The following is a 14,588-nucleotide window of genomic DNA, read 5'->3' as shown; positions in this document are numbered from 1 at the left end:
TGAGGCAGGAAAGATTAAGGACAAGATCACAAAATTAAGAGCCAGAGAAGGGGTCCTAACACAGAGATTCCAGAACCCAGTTCTTAACCTTTACCCTAGGGAAGAGAAGCAGGGAGGAGAGGGAAGGCGAGCGAGTTGGGAACCTGTAAGGGCGAGCGCCGCGAAGGCAGGCTTCCAGCTCCGTGGTTTCCTTCCCATTTCTCCCGCTTTCCCCAGCTGCGCTACCGACTCCGCCCTAAACTTGGCCGCGCAGCGCTGGGAGGCGGGCTAGGACTGGGGGCGCTTCCCAGGCTTTTCCCTCCTGAGTACCCCACCCGCCTCCAGCGGCCCCTCCCACTCCGCTCTCCCGGCTCCTGACATCACGCCCCGGGAGGCGGGATCGGGGAAAGTAGGGGAGCGTGGGGAGGAGGATCCGCACCACCGAGAGGGAGGAGGGAGGGCGCGCAGTCCCAGCCCAGAGCTTCAAAACAGCCCGGTGGCCTCGCCTTGCGCCCCAGCCCATCGGTCGGTCCAGCCGCCAACGCCGGGTGAGTTGGGCTCGCGCTGCGGGTCCGCGCGCACACGTCGGGGGGCTGCAGGCAGCGTGCGCCGGGGCAGCGGGGGCACGGGCCCTGTACGTGCTGGACCCAGGGGGTTGCCTGCAATTTGTCGGGGGCAGAGAGAAGCCCCTCTCTGTCGAAAATCCGCCGTTCGACCGCCAAATTACGAGGGCGCAGACATTCCGCCGGTGCCGCGCTCGCTAGGGACCCCGAATTCCGCCTCCCCACACAAGGGATAGCGTCCTTCGCCTTGTGCGCCGGGGCGGGCGGGAAAAGTTTGGGGAGGAGTTAGGGCGTCTCCCTTGGCCCCCGCCAACTTCACTACGGGGCTCTCGGAGTCCAGGGCAGCCACCTCGTCGCCTGAGGGTCCCCGGCGCTTCGGCGCACTGCTCCCGGCCTCACCGAGCAGACGGGACTGGCGGCGCCCTGGCTGGGTCAGTGGGTCATTCCGAGCAGCGCACACTTCTCTGCCGGGGCGGTGTCTCCTTTGCGCCCCCCAGCGGCGAGGAGCGACTTTTTTAGGTCTGGGGCGGTGTGGGAGCCTCGAGGCGCTGGTGGGTTGAGGTCTCTCCCCTCCCCACTTTGGTGGCACTTGCGGGCCTTTGAGGGTCCCACCCATCGGTTCCAAAGAAAGAGGGAACTAGAGCTCAGGGTGTGGACTATACACTCTCCCAAATCCAGGATGCTAAATACACTCAGAGGAGGTCTTAATTGGGGGCTGACATGGGGATCTCATAAATGGGGGCTGGTGTGGGGCACGTGGACCTGAGGGAGACCCCGCAGAGCAAAGCTGGCCGTCCAAGTCACAGAACCCTCCCCTTACTCTGGAACAAGATTGACATCCCAGTTTCAAGTTTGGGGAAAGGGACACTGCCCCTCCCAAGCTCCAAAGATGTGTATATGTGTCTGTGTGTGGGGTGGGGTGGGGGGGGACCTTTTAATTTATCTGTGTCTAAAGTGCAGAGAGCAGCCTGAAAAGTGACAGGCAGAGGAAAGTAAGGGCCTTGGAGAGAGGCTTAAGAAGCCTGCAGCCTAAATACTATATGGTTCCACTTAACATGAGGTACTAGAGTAGGCAAATTCATAGGCACAGAAAGTAGAGGCACAGAAAGTAGAGGCTACCAGAGGTGGCGGAAGGGGAATAGGGATCGCTGCTTAATGGTTGCAAAGTTTTTGTTGGAGAGGACGAAAACATTTGGGGTATAGATAGTGGTGGTGGCTGCATAACGTTGTGAACGTATTTAATGCCGCTGAGTTGTCCACTTACACGTGGTTAAACGCTAGGATGTATATTTTACCACAATTAAAAAAGAAAAGTCTTCAGCCACCTCTACACTGCAGTGTGAATCAGGTAGAAATCCCAGAGGCCGCTCACTGTTGATGGCCACTTCTCCCTGGAATTGGCCTTGGGATGGGGAAGTGCAAAGAGGATGAGGAAGGGACAGACAGGAGCCTGGTTTTCCCAGGAGCCCAGAAGCGGCAACAGTGGAAACCAAAGCTGGCAGAGCGTGTGCAGTGAGCTAGGGCGCCCACGCTCTCCAGTTCTCCTGGGAGCCTCTCACTCCCAGGTGGGGGGAGCTGGGCAGACACTAAAAGTCAGTTTCTCAAGGTCACTGAGCTAGAATGCCAAGAATCAGGTTTTGAACCTCCATCTGCCTCCCCCCAAGCCCTCTCCTTTTCTCCACTTGGAGATGCCCAGGTGGGCTGGAAGGACTGGGGTGAGACCCTTCTGGGGACGTGAGAGCCCAGATACCCGCAGGAGCCTTGGCAGATGCCAAACCCACAGCCGAGGGAGGTGGTGGGGGTGGCAGGAAGGTGCAAAACCTGTTTGCCCACTGCCGGTTTTTGGATCTGCCACCTCTACCCTGCTGGGGAATGGGGAGTGGGGGTGGGGGTGGGAGGCCACACAGCCTGGAGCTGTCTCTGTGCCTTCAGTGGGCAAATTTCGATTCGCCTGAAATTCAGGGACAGGTGTTTGTGTTGGAAGCCAGTGAGGTGGCCAGCGGGGTGGGTGAGGGCCGTGCCAGGCTGGGAGACTCCCAGCTGACACTGCACTGCCCCACCCAGAGGGGAGGGGCCGTGCCCTCTGGCTGTCAGGGCCCCAGAGCAGGGCATAGCTCATGAGGGGCTGTCAGGGCTCCATGGCATCTAAGTGTACAGGGCACATCTATTCAGTCCTTTCCACCACCCCTACACACACACGTAATTTATCAGGCCCTTTCTTCCTGGAATGGAAGCGAGCATTTCACCTACATTTCCTTTCTCTGCCTCTCACGACTACCTTCCTCACAGGCGCTAAAACCACACACATATGTGCACACTCTTCAGTTTTCCAGCAACAGGTGATTCACAGGGGTGCTTACCTGGCTAATTTTTCATCCTAGCCACATGCTGACGCCCCCTGTCCTCTGCGGTCTTCCGGGTTGACGGGTGGGGGCAGAGTGAAGGCCACCCTTTGTCATAGTCAATCCTGCCAGACATGACCAGGAAGGAAAGTCTGTTGAGACAAAAATATATGAATTCCTTTCCAGGCCAGATGGGATGGCGGTGGTTTGCTGGCTGGTTGGCGGGATTTGTTTGGGAGGCAGGAGTCCAGCCACCTTCCTGGGGGGCAGAAATTGTGTGTGTGTCGCAACATGTGGCCGCTGCCCAGCTTGTGGACAAGTGGGGCCTCTGACACAGGCTCCGGTGCTGAGGCAAGGTGGGGGTGGGTTCTGCAGCCGTGGGGTACTCCAGAGCGAGGGTGGTGGCAGCCATCAGCCGAAGGTGCGGTTGGGTGCCAGGCATTGGGACTGGTGAGCAGAACTCATTTAGAAGAGGCAGTTAAAGGTCGCTGATGGGCCGCCTGTGTGGGAGGAGGGGCTCGGGACCGTCTTACTGGGTTTGGAAAAGCAGGCGATTGGCAGCAGCAGCTGGAATGGGGAAAGAGGGCAGCTGGCACCACAGACAGAACTAGAGGCCCGATTCTTGGTTGTTGGCTTCAGCTTGTCCTGGGAAGCAATGGGGACAGGAGTAGGGGTGGCGGGAAGAGGAGGCTCCCCTTCTTGCCCCAGGAGTGGTAGAGTCTGGCTTCCTGCAGGAGTTACTTCAAGACTGCAATTTCGCAGGACCAGCTTTGGCGGGAATCGCCAGATGCATCTGGCTCTTGTTAGGGATAGGCCGAGGGGGGGAGTCTAAAAATATCAGAGGCAGAGCTGCCACCCAGTGTGAGTGCTGGGCTGGTAACCTGATACCCACGGCGGGGCTGGTGATGGCGACTGATGAAGTTGTTCTGTGCCAGAGTCCCTTGTGCTCTTCTTGGTGGACGCCCGAAAGGGGCAAGAGCTCTCTGCATTCAGGGCAGCCATGGGCTAAGAGTGGAAATTTCAGGGTCGTAACAGCCTTAGAACATCCCAGTTTGACAGCTAGGCACATGCAGAGGTGGAGTGACTCACCTGAGGTCACCCAGCAAGTTGGCTGCAGAACCAGCACTAGATCTGGGTGGAGGGACTCACTGCCCAGGAGCTGGGGAGTGGTCAGTGCGAGTCCAGGCCAGGTCTCCAGGGTCAGGGAGCCTTCTGGCGTGTGTCATCCATCTAGGCAGCTGATGGTAGGAAGATGGGCAAGGAGCTATGCTCAGGTAGTGGCGTCACTTCCCATTGGGCATCCAGGTGCTCTTAGGCACAGCTGTCGCATTCTGAGGATGCTGATCCATCCGGGGCAGGATGGAGGGCGGAGGGGGCTGCAGGAGATGTCTTCCCATTTGAAGACACTGTTGGTTTTGTTCTCCTGTATCTCCAGTGCTTAACGAGTAGTTGTTGACCTGGATGATTGAATTTCCGGGGCTCTCACCTTCCTTGGGAAGCGGGGCTCTGTTGCTCTCAAAGGGGACTAAGGGCCATGAGATCGCCCCAAATCGATGACCTCCATGGATGGCAGCAGGCCTGGTGATGTTCACACAGCAGTGTTAGGACGCAAAAGGAGAGATGAAGGGAAAGGGGGAAGTAACCTAAACACTCTACACAGCCATCAGTCATCTTACAGAACATCTCACAGAAGTTAAAAAGAACCAGGTTCATCTATGCGTACCAATATAGAAAGATCTGTAAGACATCGTTGAATTAGTAAAAGGGGAAGTAGCAAAACAATAGGTGGGAAAATACGCTATTTATACAACAAATAAAAACTAGTTGTATTTCCTGTATATTCATGTAATTCCTATGTATTATGAGTATGCAGAGAAAAATGTCTGCAATAGATTGATGTGGTTGCGTCTGGTGAGGCGGGAGGAACTGGGACGGAAGGAGTGGGCAAAGGGATTTCAGTGTCACCTGCAACAGAGAGAACATATTCATGAGTTAACCGGGTGCCTGAAGTTTAGTAACGATAAAATGGCCTTCCCCGAATTCAGTGAACAATGGGAGTTCTGCAGGTTGGCGGGTGGGGAGCTTCAGAAGACGGGTGTCGTCGTGTAGGCTCTGTGGACAGAGACCAGGTAGGGGGTGCTGTGCAGCAATCCAGGGACAAGTCATGGGGACTCCGCTCATGCCATCTGTCCCCCATGGAACAGTCCCCTCGGAACATCCCCCTATGGATGTCTCGTGAGCGTAACGGGTTCCCGTCTGGGTGCTGTTAACAGACTAGTGGTAGTCTGGGAAGAGGGGGGCAACATGAGTGCATATGGGGTGTCTTAATAGGGCCATCGTGAGATCCCACAAAGATGTCCAGGAGACCACTGGGCACGGGAAGTGGGGCTTTGAGATTTCAGAGACGCATCAAGACCTGGTCTGGAGCACTTAGGTTTGTGTTGGAGAATAGGCGAGAATGACTTAGATTTTGCGCGTGTTCTCAGCCATAATAATAATTACCATGTTATTATTAGAGCATTTAGAGCATCTTATATTTATTATTAAAGTACTACTGGACCACGTGCTTTACATCCTTTATCTTATTTAAAATGAACAACCCTAGGAGGTAGGGGCTCTTATTATCCCTGTTCTGTAGGTGAAAAAACGGAGTCTTCGTTTTGCGTAAAACCACATAGTTGCTGTGTTCACATTTGAATCCAGATCTCGTGAACCCCACAGATGCTGCTCCATTTGGTGGACCCCCTTATGTCCCTCTCTTTAAAAACAGACCTCTGTGTTCCCCTCTGGAAACAATCCTGGTTCTTTGAGCCAAGGAATTCCTGTGCTGCTGCAGATGGTCGGTGGGTGTCCTGGAGGCCACCTTTTCCTTCCAGAGTCAGCTATCAGCACTGAGGTTCCCCTCAGCTGCTTTGTCACAGAGACCAGAGCCACCATACCCTGGCCCAAGCTGTCTTGATTCTCTTCTATTTCGGGTGCCTGTGGAATGGAGAAGGGCGTTCTGGGAATCCTGCTTTAGGCGGGAACCCTCTGACTAAAGGGTAATTCAATTCCGTTATTTCTGATGGTCTTTGTTTTAAGCAAGGCCAGGGCTGGTGGGCGCAGGGACCCATGTTGAGTTTGCCGGGTTGTCTCCAGCATCCAGCAGGGAGCTAAGCATGCAGGAAGTGCCCAGTAAACCTTTGTCACGTGAATGCCTGAGAGAGGGAGTCGCCCTGGGGTCTTCACCTCTGACCCCAGTGAGGAGCCCGCTGGAGGTTGCAGGAGTGGGAAGGGGAGAGGAGAAAAGGGGAGAGATTTGGGGAACCTGAGGGATAACTGGGGCTGGGGCAGCTGCTCCCTCTCCCTCCTGCCGTTGGCTCTGCCTGGAGCCGCGTCAGGCCCAAGTGGCGTGGTCAGTGTCCATTTATATCATCATGACCCAGGGTCACATTCTTCTAGGGCCAAAGGCTTAGTCATCGACTCGCCCAGTGTGGCCCGCGCACCCGCAGGCGCTTAGAAACCCTTTCTATAGCATGCAGGCCATGCTACGGACTGTAATGTGCTCATATTTATTTAAAAGTGGATTGGGAAAATGTCAATCCCTTGGCAAGCAATACTGATTTTCCATTTATGGCACAATACACATTTAAAAATTGATCAAGTTAAGCTAATGCGTTTTAAAGACAACCCTGGGTAGCGAGCGGATCGTACAGGTGGCACACAGACAGGGCAGAAATGATAATGGTGGTGCTGTTGACACGGTTGGTGTCCCACCCAGGTCCCCTCTACTGGATGATGTGGACCCCTCTCACCCCAGCTGCGGTCAGTGTTAGCTGCTAAGGACACACAGCTTCCCCTTCTCCTGAGACTTTCCGGAAGCCCCTCGCCTGGCGGTGGCTGGGAAGTGAGGCTCCTCTTCCCCTGGGGGTGTGAGGACACTCATGGAGAATCCCAGCCGTCACCTCCTGCCCCCTCCTGCCCGCCCGCCCCAGGCTTCCTGGTGAGGCCTGAAAGGTTTCCACTGGGTGCCAGGTGTGACCGAGCGCAAGTCCCTGCCCGTGGCGGGCATCTTGTCTAGAGGGACAAGACAGAAAAGAAGTGAACTGAGATCGGTAAGAAAATAGCCAAGGATGTTCAGTGATTTGAAGAAAAGAAAATGGGGGTCACTGAGATTGGATGGTCCAGGAAGGCTTCTCCGAGGACGGGACTTTGGAGAGGAGCCAGACACCCCAAGACCTAAGAACTTTCCAGAAAGAGGGAAGTGCTCATGGAAATATCCTGCTACCCTGACTGTTGAGAAGGAAGAAGGAAGGGGCACTGGTGTGGGGTACTCATCCGCCCCTGAGAGTTCTTTGGAGCACTCGGTGAGGGCCGGAACCCGTGCTATGTCCTCAAGTGACACCGCCTGTATACGGTGGTACTCAGGTCAGATGGCTGGGAGACGGGGTCACATGCTCTCCACCTCTGGGGCATCCTGGAAAGAGAGGCTGGCTCAGCCTGAGGCCCTGGGGTGGGTGGGTGGTTGAAGAGGTGGCCTGGCGGCTTCTTGGCCCTGTGGGGGCTGGGAAGGCTCCTCGCTCAGAAAGGCTCAAGGCCCAGGTTCCTGACCTGTGGCTTCTCCCCTGCCGCTCACCCCAGGGGCCTCAGAGGGCTCTCAGGTGTCCTTGTGTGTCAGACCCGGGATCGGTGGAGGTATTAAAATTCCAGCCCCCAGTGAACTCAGAGCACCCCCATTTTATTTCTTTAATCTCTTTTTAAGTGAGTTCTTAAAACTGTACAATGCAGTGTATTTTAGTATATGCACAGATGTGTGCAACTATCACCACAGATCATTCTGGAACATTTTCATCACCTCACAAAGAAACCCTGTGCCCTTTCGGTATCATCCTCCTATTTTCCCATCCCCCTCAGCCCTAATCAACCACTAATCTTTCTGTCTCTATAGGTTTGCCCGATCTGGACATTTTATATAAATGTGGCCTTTCGCACTGTGTGGCCTTTCGGTCTGGCTTCTTTTCACTTCACGTCACATCTTCGGTGCTTTGTTCCTTTTTATGACCGAATCATATCCATCGTTTGGCTATAGCCATTGTGTTTATCCACTCATGAGTTGACAGACATGTGGCTTGTTCACACCTTTTGGCTGTTGCGAATAATGCTGCTGTAAATTTCGGTGCACACGCTTTTGTGGGACGTGTGTTTTCAGTTCTCTGGGGTTCGTACCTAGGAGGGGACTTGCTGGCTCATATGCGAACTCTGTGTCACTGTGTGAGAAACGGCCGGACCGTTTCCAAAGTGGCTGCCCCGTTTTACATCCCCGCCAGCACTGTATAAGCGTTCCAGGTTCTTTGTTTTAATTCAATGCCCAGTCCTGCCCTCGTTTCCTAAGACGCTTGCACTGGTGGAATTCCTACAGGTCCAGAGCAGGTCCCGGTGGGGGAGGGGAGCGTCTAAGTGAGACCCCACTAAAGGTTCTGGGACAGGCCGGGCCCAGCTGATGGACTGGGAGGTGGAAGGAAGGGAGGGCTCCTGCTCTGGTTTCCTGGGTGGGAACCGCCAAAGACAGAATCCGAACCGAATGGGGTACTGCAGGGGGGGACTTACGACGCTGGAGTGCTTTTAGGTGGCACTGGGCATGACGTCAAATTGCTCAGGGACAAAGTGGCTCCCTTTTCAGTTGTCTTTTAACTTTCTGGTTCCATCAAGGGGTAACTCTTAGTTGCTGCTAATGTGTTTGATGCTTCTCTGACTAGCTTCCTTTCTTTCACCAGACAGGGCAGATCTTCAGCTCAGCCCTGTGGCGGACAACAGTGTTGAACCAGAATTTGTGAACTTTTTTTTGTGGGGGCATGGGGGAGCTATTTATTTTCGCAATCTCTCTATTTGTGGCTAGTGATGCTGATTTTCCATTTCCAGGAGCCAGAAGATTTCTTGTTAAAATACGTATATTTCTGTTAGAGAGTGGATTTATTTAAAGTCAAAGATGAAGTAAAATCCTTCAGTGGTACTAGAGAAGGTGGTAGGCGAATGACTGAAGTTTGTAAAACCTTGTTCTAAAGTTTAGGGCCCTGATGTCAGATGCAGTGTTGGAAGCAGTGAGGTCCCCAGGCCCCGAGCACATACAGATGGAAACTGGGTGCTGTAAAAATAATTCAGCAGAGGCTGTGGGCAGGGGTGCTTCTGCCCCACCACACAGCACCTTTCAGCTGAGACTGCATGAGTTCCTGATTCTCATTGTGTGGGGTCACTGTCCAAATTCCACAGCTGGACAGTGTCATAGCTGCAGACACGTCATCAGGGGTGCCCCGGTCAGAAGGGGGAGGTGTCACCTTGCTAGCAGGGTGACCTCACAGGACCCCAGGGATGCTGGTGGGGAAATGGTGTGATTCCAAGTTCATGGGGCTGGCTCCCCAGCTGGCTTGGCTTCTGCCCTGGTCTTGAGTGTTTCACGAGAGGAAGCCCTTCCTGTTAGTGCCCCGAACCCCCAGTAAAGGGGCATGACCTGCCAGCTCTAAGGTTTGTGCCTCTGTATGGGCTGGGTACCCCGATGGAGAGATGCTGTGTTATTCAGTGTTCTCAGAGAAACAGGACCAATAGGATGTGTATTATATAGAGAGATTTATTTTGAGGAATTGGCTAACATAATTTTAGAGGCTGGTGAGCTCAAATCTGCCAGATAGGCTGGCAGGACCTAGGGAAGAGCTGATATTGCAGTTCGAGGGGGAAGATCAGCCTTTCTGGTGTGTGCAGGCCTGCAACTGATTGGGTGAGGCCCACCACGCTATGGAGGGCAGTCTGCTTTTCACAGAGCCCACCAGTGTAAATGTCAGTCTCATCCAGAAAGCATTCTCCCAGACACATGGTGGCCCAGCTATGTTGACACATAAAATTAATGATTACAGATTCTTTTGGTGAGCCAGACACACAGCATTAAATGAATTAGAATCCCTTTTGAATCATTCCCTTTTAAATTTCCTTCCAACCCTTCAAGGAGAAAAATCTCAGTTTTGTGTGAATACGTCTTTAAAACTTCCCAAACATGTGTGACATCCTGTTTCAACAGAGAAAGAGAAAGCTGGCTTGAACTCTCAGCTTCCAGCAACAGCAGTTTCTAGCTGGAATCTAATAACATTGTTTTGTTTTCTTTGTATTTCTTTTCCCCAGCGCCACCTATTTATGGCAGGCAACCTGACTTTCCATTTCAGTCCTGATATAAGGTTTCCTTTTATAAAAGATGTGAGTTTAAAAAGCGAGTAAGTTACTAGTAATACAGGTGTGGCACAGAGACACCAATTCTGAAGGTGGTACAAGAATGACTGATTGGGAAAACTTCGACGTAAACATAGCAGGGACAGTGCCTGAAATAGCCCCTAACTGTACACACACCCCGAGCTGCCTTTTGTCTGTGTGCACTTTGTTCCCTCCTGGAGACCGCTCTAGTGGTTCGTTTCCATTTGGTGGCTGCCACCTGAGAGTGGTGGCGGTGGACAGAAGAGAACGCTGGCTCTGTGGAGAGAAGGGAGGACCTGGAATGGCAGTTCTAAGAAGCTCCTTGACTGTCACACCAGTCGTAATTGGTGACATGCAGATGCTGTTCTAAGCATATTTGCTCTGCTGTCGCCCAGAAGTCCTAGGAGGTAGGGGTACCATTGTCATCCCCATTTTACAGAGGAGGAAACTGAGGCTGTAGTCCCGTCTGGCTGTGTGAGCTCTTGCCACGTTTTGTACCCGTTACTTCCTGATGGTCTCCCCTTCATCCCCTTCCTGTGTTAACTAACACAGGAGTGGAGGCCTGGCTTCCTGGGCCTGACTGAGTTGTACGCCGTGATTCCGGGCCCCTAACTTGCTGGCAAAATCCATCTACAGAAATGACAGCTCTTGTTACTTCTGAAAGATTAAAAGGCTATTGAAGTGAGTGCCCCTGGGGATTACCTGAAAGTCACTAATGCGGGGTGTTCTGTGGAGGACACAATATCTTGACTAATGGCTGTGAGGATGGGACACCTTGAGTCTGACCCCTGACTCACCCTGGCCACTAATCCAAGCCCACCTCACCCCATGCTGACATGTTGTGAGCCTGCAGGTACCCTGACTACCAACGCTCGCCTAGGGTGTGGGTGTGCCGGGCACATAATTACTGGGAGCTCCTAGGATGCCAGCTGCCAGCAGGGAGCTCTTTAATTGAGGGGGCCAGCAGCGGTCACCGGCAGAACGGTGGTGATGAGCTCTTTTGCAGAAGCTGTCCATACGAACAGACATTCCACAGGTCTGGGCTGAGTAACCTTGGGCACTGGGGATGTGAAGAGCGGGAAGACACGGTTTCTGTCCTTGAACTCGGGAACTCGTGAAGCAGTATTTCCCCTATATCGGTTCGTGCTTGCTGTGTAACAAACCATCCTGGAATCCAGTGACTTAAAATAGAAAACGTTTATTTAGCTCATGATTCTGCAGGTGAGCCACATGGGCCGGGCTCAGTGGGGCTCTGTCACGTGTCTGGTCGCCTGGTGGGTAGGCGGAGGCTGGCTGGTTTAGGGTGGTCTTCGCTGGAAGAGTTCGTCTCTGCCCCATGTCGTCCTGCCCTCCAGCAGGCCAGGCTGGGCTGGTTGACGGCATAGCTGAGCACAGACAGAGGAGGTGCATGAGACATCCTGGGGCTGGGGCTCAGAATTGGCACAGTGTCACTTTTGCCACCTTTTAATTGATAAAAGAAATCACAAGGGTGGCTAGGGTTCAGTGGGTGAGGAAATAGATTCTACCTCTTCATTTTGTTAAAACCTTTCGCAGGTATTCCTTCCTCTTCAGTTTTCTGGAAGAGTTTGTAGAGAGGTGGTATTCTTCCTTCCATGTTTGGCAGAATTCACCAGTGAAGCCCCCGGGCCCAGAGTTTTCTCTTAGGTGGGGAAACTCCTTTCTTTATTGCCAAACTTGAAAGAAGAGCTTAGCTCCATTTCTTGACTTCTTCTTAGCTCTTTAGCTCCTTGAAATCTGGCTCCTTCAGGCACTCATTCAACACATTTATTAAGCACCATCTATAAACCAGGCCCTGTTCTAAGTACTGGGAGTACCATCCTGTAAAAATATACCTGGTCCCTGACACTGTAGCAGGAAAGAGAGTAATACCCAAGTGAACAACTGCAACGTAACCATCAGGGCGTGAGAGGTGTTACGAGGAGAAAAACAAAGAAGGGCTTTAGTTTACACTACTAAAATTGATACCAAGTTTGCCAGTGAGCTCATTTTCTATCCTGGTGTTTTTTCTATTCTCTCCTCTTGGTTTCTGAGTCTCTCCATCCACTCTTGGCTTTCTCCTCACCCTGTGCCCACATCTGTCTCCTTTGTTGGCTTTTCTCCCCCATCTTCTCCTCTGTCCCAGCACTTTCTCTCGGAGTAATATTTCATAACCACCAGTGGCTTCGTCGCCTGTGACACTAGATTTCTGTTCCCAGCTCCTGTTTCTTCTGAATGACAGTCCCGCCCATATTTCTCAACTGCCGGCACGTTTCCACCATTGTCAACCAGACGTTTCTAAAACCAAATGAACTGTTTCCTTCCTTTTTCACATGCTCCCTCTGCTCCAATCCAAGAACATTAGTGGAATCAGCCTCCTCTCTGTCACAAGCTGAGGGCCCCAGAATCCTCTGCCCCCCTCGCCCCCACCTATCACCTGGTCCTGTTGATGCCACCTGCTGGAGTTCTTGATCTCTCTCTTCCGCCACCTCCCTGTCCTTGCTGAGTCCAGACAGACCCTCGTCATTTCTCACCGGGGCTGCTCCAGCAGCTCCCCCAGTTTGCTTCCTTCTAATCCAGCCTCCTGACTGTGGAATGTTTTTCTTGTAGAGGTGGATCTTGTTACTTTCCTGCCTAAAAAGCTTCCTCATCTCCCATTGCGTCCAGGATAACACTCAAACGTCCAAGGCCCGTTAAGTTCTCACCCAGCGTGGATTCTGGCTCAGCCCCGGGCCCTGCGCAGCACACACCCTACTCACACTTGTAATGCTTCTGTGCCTCGGAGCACAGAAATTGTGTGTGTGTGCGTGTGTGTGTGTGTGTGCGTGTGCCTGTGACACCCTGCCCCCACAGCCCTGATAAACCGCCCATCCTCTGACATTCAGCTCAGATGTCACTTCCTTTGGGAAGCCTCTGACGCTGCCCCCACCCCCTTACAGGGCCAGTCACACCTTGTCTGTGTCCTCACAGCACGTATCATCACGTCATGTTTATTTATTGGTGCACACTTGTTCTTCTCGGGCCTGGCAGCCCCCAGGGGCACGGAGCCTGGCTTACTCATCTGTGTATCACCAGGGCCTGGTATGTGGTCAGCGTTGGATGACTGCTCATTGCCTGAATCACTGCGCATGGGAAAACAATGAACGATGTGCCCAGGAGACTGGGCTCTGAGCCCGGGCTCCCACCTACTAACTGGATGAGGCCACCAATCGCTTCGTTCTGACTTCTCACCTGCAAGGCGTCCTCGCCCATCCTTACGACAGGGCTGTCACCTCACCGGCAGGTGTTACCCTGTGCACAGTGAAAGGAGGTGCTTTCAGGACGCAAGGGTGACTTCATGTTCTCTGCTTCCCTTGTCCCCAGCCTGCTTCCCAAAGTGTGTCCCACTTTGTGGGGCCTGAGTAGTGAGTGACACATAGTGATGGCCAGTATCTGAAGCCACATACGGCCCCAGGACTTTGGACTGGTCTCCTGATCAGGCCTTAAAGTAACAGCACCCTAAAAGGGAAGAGACATTCAGATTTAGGCTGGGCAACATGGTGGTTGCTCTGGTGCCTGATTGCCTGAGTTCGAATCCCAGCTCTAGCTTTTACTAGCTGTGTGGCCTTGGGGAAGTCGCTTAACCTCTCTGAACCTTATTTTCTGAACCTTATTATTGTAAAATGAAGCTAATTATAACACCTACGTCATAGTATTTTCATGAGGAATGAATAAGTTAATCCACGTGAAGAGCTTAGAATGTGCCTGGCACATACCGGGCAACAAATGTTGGCTATCATTATTGATGTGGCTATTATAATTCCAATGGCCTGAAAGACCCAGGGCTGAGCAGCCAGAATCATCCTCTGTGGCTTCTGCCCTGGAGCATTGCCACATCCCAGTGTCCTGTCTCTTGTCATTTCTAGATGAAGCCAAGTGTTGGTCCAGTGCCCAGAAGCCCCAGCCACAGTGAACAGGAAGCTGGGCAACCCAGGGCCAAGGGGCTTCTGCCATCCCCAGTGCGTCTTGGACGCCTGGCTATTCCAGTCTGGCTGCTGTCTAGATACTAGGGCAGAAGGCTGAGCTGACCTCTGCCTTCCTGAACACAGAGTCCTTCCCCAGGGCTCAGAGCCCAGAGCCTCCCTGGCCCAGTGGGCTAGGGCTCTGTGGGCAGAGCACGTCTGGGTTGGGGGAACCGGCCAGAACCTCCAGATGCCAAACATCTCAGATCTGTTTGGAAAGGTTCACACCTCAGGATTGTCCTTTTGCTTACAATTCCAGGAAAAGGCTCCAACTCTGGCTGAGAATGGGCCGTGGTTTAAATTGTAGGAAGAACTCCTGAGGGTGGGAATAGAATCGGGTGGGCCGAGGGGTCATCTTAACAGCGCATTCTCTCCCCGTGGGAAGGCAGCTGGCTCGCTCTTGTTCCCTTGCACATAAAGGAGCATGCGTGTGCCAGAGCAGCTTCCTTTTCGCAACAGCAGGCAGGGGCTGAGCTCCCCGTGGAGATTTGTGC

The 14,588-nt window shown here is 53.1% G+C and overlaps 1 protein-coding gene across 1 annotated transcript in view; it reads left to right on the top strand.

The window, feature by feature from the left end:
- Positions 1–383: 383 nt before the first annotated feature.
- The window catches only part of EMP2 (epithelial membrane protein 2), a 35,008-nt gene continuing 20,803 nt past the window's right edge, over positions 384–14,588 (top strand). The window contains exon 1 of the mRNA XM_033101858.1: positions 384–527. The gene's annotated coding sequence lies outside the window, so the exon portion shown is untranslated. The remainder of the gene's footprint in view (positions 528–14,588) is intronic.

The sequence above is a fragment of the Rhinolophus ferrumequinum genome, assembly GCF_004115265.2.
Source record: "Rhinolophus ferrumequinum isolate MPI-CBG mRhiFer1 chromosome 15 unlocalized genomic scaffold, mRhiFer1_v1.p scaffold_54_arrow_ctg1_1, whole genome shotgun sequence".
Taxonomy (NCBI): Eukaryota; Metazoa; Chordata; class Mammalia; order Chiroptera; family Rhinolophidae; genus Rhinolophus; species Rhinolophus ferrumequinum.
This window is presented reverse-complemented; position numbering and strand designations above follow the sequence as displayed.